Genomic DNA, 4,660 nt, shown 5'->3' with positions numbered 1-4,660 from the left:
CAGAGATGGATATGGTAAAGAAACTTTGATTCTATTTTAACAGAACTCATTAAAATTAATAATAGGTAATAAGGTGGGGTCAATACATTAGCTAACATTGCTGGTGCCATGGCCCTGAAGACCCAGAGCTTTGGGCACGATAATGTCCTGAAGCAGTCACAGACTAACTTTGACTGTGGAATGAACACCATACCCCAGGGACCACTTTCATCTTTGGTGAATAGGAAATCCTGAAATTCCTACCTCTGCTCTCTAAGAACCATTACTAAAGGCTTCTGCCACCATGCCTGGCTTCATCGCTTCAAGTTTACTTAGTGAGACATTAGATGTGATGAATAACATGAAGAATTACACTTAACTTTATAGAAAACATCTTACATCTGTGAACCTGGCTGTCTCCATTACTAGTAATAGACAGAACCCTTACAAGACATTCAGTGAGTTTTACAAGAGAAAATGATAAGGGAAAATAATATTTCCCATATTTGAAAAGACAATGAACTCTGAGGCAGAAAACCTGCATTTGATGGGCACCATCTTCTGTTACTGGAGTTTAGTACCAGAGACTGTTTTCTGGCTACACTAACAACCAGGCTCAGTCACTCATCATAAGTGAGCCAAGCTAATGAACTAACTTCTGTTGACAAGCCAAACTACAATACCAGCACTCTGGATTCAAGGTTAACAATTATCTCTCATGTTCTAGGACAGACTAATCTATAATGTGAATTCTATTTAAGACAGGATGTCACAGTAATACTATTCTTAAAAAGAAGAGAAAAAATACAAAAGTAAAATTAATGAAAATTTAAAGCACCTATATTCAGTTTGAACACTTATGAAAACAAAAAAGAAAACAGTAAATAATCTATATCAAGGGTCATAATAGACATAGAATGCAAATATATGCAAAACAAAATTAGAAAGCTAAATATGGAATTTTTCCCATCTCTAAAGCACTCCCATATACTCGGTTCCTGTTTCTGCTATAAGGTGGTCATATAAGAAATCAATGTTTCTTTCATAGAGACATTTTCAAGACTCAAGACTTTTTCTACAATGTGATTCCCTGGAAAATGAGAATTTTATGAGTCTATAGTTGCCATGGTGATAGGCCAAAAGTGGACCCCACAAAGTTGACTTATGATCTCCACACAAATATCATTGTCTAAAAACTGGTAATCAATTTACAGACACACACATACAACAGGATTTGTTCTGTTTCTTTTTCTGGTAAAAATGTCTTTGCCATGGTATTTTATAGCATCTTTGCATAATCCATTTTGAAGGCAGTACTTCAAGTTGAAGCACCCATGGGCAAATAGTGAGGACATGAAGAAGCATGGAATTTGAATAATAATTACTTATATTCACATCCACAGCACAATATTCTATGTTGTGGAATAATGGCATATGCCACGGATTTGCTCATGCTGCCTGAGTGAGTTCCAGCATTTTTAAGTTGCAGATCAAACTCAATTCTCCAGGATGTGTGGAACAAAGTGTTGTGGACTGGAGTTTGTAGGACTGTAATCAGAAACAGCAGCTCAGTCCCATGTCAATTCCTCAGTCACTGAGTGTGGACAATTGGAAGACCAGCTATCATTGATGAAAGGAAGACAGAGACATGATATGATGTCAGGCAGGCAGATTCAGTCAATACTGAAAGCTCCATTTTATTCATACACCAAACTTAAGTAGTCAAACAAAGGTGCGGCAATGGAAGGGGACATCTATTAATAAGTATAAAGGGAAAACAGAAATTGCTTCCACTAATGTTAAAGGTACTCCATAATTGCACATACTATATGCCTTCAGGCACCCCATTGCTGCACTTCCTCCCTTACTTCTGGGTGGTTAACCTGTCTACTCCCAAATCATTGCTATTTAGATAGGAGATATTCATCATCAAGGCACAGGTGTCCTGTAGCAGGAAAGATAATGTCTTAAGGACAATAGGAGTTATTGGAGCACTTTGAACTCATGACAAGTTGGAATGGATTCCCATGTAGGAGTTGAGAAACTTCTGACTGGAAGAATATATTCCAGGGCTGCCAAAGCCATACAGAAGCCTTGTATGGAAACAGATGATAAGATCTACCTTTAACTGCTCGGTGGCAGTGCAAATGTTTAATCCTAGGACACAGGAGGCTGCCTGATTTTGCTTAGGTTGAGCCCAGCCAAATCCACAGAATGAGTTTAATTCCTGCACAGAAAAACCCTGTTTTGAAAACAAAAAACAAAACAGAACAAAGTCACATAAAGGAACAGATCAACCTTCTGGTGGTAGCCTACATGTTTAAATGGTACTGAAGGAGGAAGCTTTCCCTCTTTGGCTGCTTATCCTAGCTTTGGGTACAAGTTTATTCTTTTACTATGATTAGAGCCTACTTTTTTTGGAATTTTGATGTATAATGACCTGCTTACACATCCATCCTGATAAACTAAAAAACTGCTGTACTCTTCAGATTCCCATTGGTAGGCAACCATTGTTGGATGAAATATATCACAGCTTGTGAGACATCGTAATAAATTCACTTTCAACATATATGGAGAGATTCATCCTACATTCCTTTTCATGCAGAGAACCTTCATTACTGCAGTTGGTTTTTGTTTTGTTTTATTTTTTTATATGCTTACAGGAGATGTATTCCTCTGTAAATATTCAATTTTCCATGAAGACTATTTTCTCATTATGATGCCTTTGCCAAGTGTTTGCTCTGAATTTCAGGGATAAAATTCTACATTCATGGAGCCATCATCCGGCATTCTGCCACGAGAAAGATCATTTATCTTTTTTTGAGATGTGGTCCCTGCTTTTCTTTACTGATTATCTATAGTTCCTGTGACAGACAGGTAAAAAAGCAAATTTAGTTCAACAAAACTCAGTGTTTAACCAAATAACAAATAACACATTTTGCATTCCTAAATCTCTTGGTGGTAGTTAACAAATATTTGGAGCTCCCTTCCAACTTTTTCACCAAGAATCACTCAATCCATTTAAGTAATTATATTTAGCTAGCAACACTGTGTCTAGGAGGAAGAAATGTAAATGCATGTGTACTACAGAATGATAGCACAGTTCAGCTATAGGACAATTGCTATAGAAATGCACATCACTGCTGATGTAGAAAAGTCTTACTGTTAGAAGGCAATCAGTAACCATTGTAATTAGTCCTTAAGCACTCTGCAACCACCTGGGAGGTGCTTTTTATCACTCAGGCCTTAATAGCTAATCAACCCCTTTGTGATGTGCCTGTCAAAAGAAGTGCAGGGCCCTTCTGGTCTGGATTTGAAGAGAAACTACAGCCAGTGGTTTTGAGTGATATGCTTTGAGGAAGGGCAAACTGGAAAACCACAGCATGGTGTGTGAGGGGCTGCCGTCCTCAGATCGGTGGTGGGAGATAGGTGATGGATCCAGTGTGGTGGATATTCCCTGGATCTGGGTGGGAAGCTGCAAGGAGACAACCTGTCCCCTGAATTCCCATGTAGTTCTTGAAATTCTGAGAATCTAGAGGCAGTCTACCAAATAACTATTCTGTGGGCTGTATCTGCTTTGAGTACTGTGAGCAGGGAGGTGTCTATGGAAACCTATTTTAAGTCAACTTCTACATACTTCAGGTGCACCCACTGAAAGCAAGGCAACAAACTTCCAGTGGCCTTTTAGTTAAGTACCTTTTATAAGTTCAGCCGTTTGCATTTTAATTTTATGTGTAAGATCCATGTATTGTTAATTTTCTGCAGGTTGTAAAAGGCATCTCATGTAAGGGTAGCACTTCACTAATGAGCAGTGATCTACAAGAGTAGAATTTGTTACACAAATGATTTACAAATGCTTTTGAAATATTATATCTCATAAAGTAGAATTTAACTGAGGTAGTACTGCCTCTAAAACACACAAAGATTAGTGTATGCTGATCAGTCGTGTTAGAATTTTGAATCCTAGATACACATTTGTTGTCCATGATTTTCCAGACATTTGACTCCAAACCATTACACAGAAGCTACTCCTGTGTTGCAACAGCATCTAGTCCCTTACCCTTATCATAGAACTGCCCCAATACAAGCTGCTCAGAGAGATATTACAGTGTCATAAACAACCTTAAATTATATTATATCATATAGTTGCAGTTTTCTAATCCAGAAAAGCATAATTCTACCACTGTGGCAATAGGACACCAGATTTTAAAAAGTAAACCAATGATGTATGAGTGGCCTGATAAAGCAAAGCTTTTACTTAGGTCCTCATGCAGGGATGAGAAACATTCTTAGAAGAGATAGTAACAACCAGGGGCCTAGGCCTTGAAAGCTTTTCCTAAGGGACTGGTGTATTGACAATAATACACAGAACCTTGCCAAAAACCAGGTATTTGCATTGGAGAGCTGGTAATTGTATGGAACAAAGCCTTTGTGGACAGGTTGTTTCAGATATGTAGATATAAACTCCATAGAGCTATGGTTCTCAGTCCCAAGGCCACTGTGGGCTTAGTCAGCAATGATCATGAGATATCCTGTATTCCACTGTTTTAGTGGTGTTCTCCTGAGTTTGTCCCATTTAATGGGTTTCTACTTACTTCATGTAAGTGTCCCCTTTCCTTCCATTTCCTCTGTGGAAATAGTATACAAGTGTCTATTCTCCTTAAGAAACTTTTCATGGGAC

The sequence above is a fragment of the Phodopus roborovskii genome, unplaced genomic scaffold (assembly GCF_943737965.1).
Source record: "Phodopus roborovskii unplaced genomic scaffold, PHOROB, whole genome shotgun sequence".
Lineage (NCBI taxonomy): Eukaryota > Metazoa > Chordata > Mammalia > Rodentia > Cricetidae > Phodopus > Phodopus roborovskii.
The sequence above is the reverse complement of the archived record's forward strand: the minus strand, read 5'-3'. Positions refer to the sequence as shown.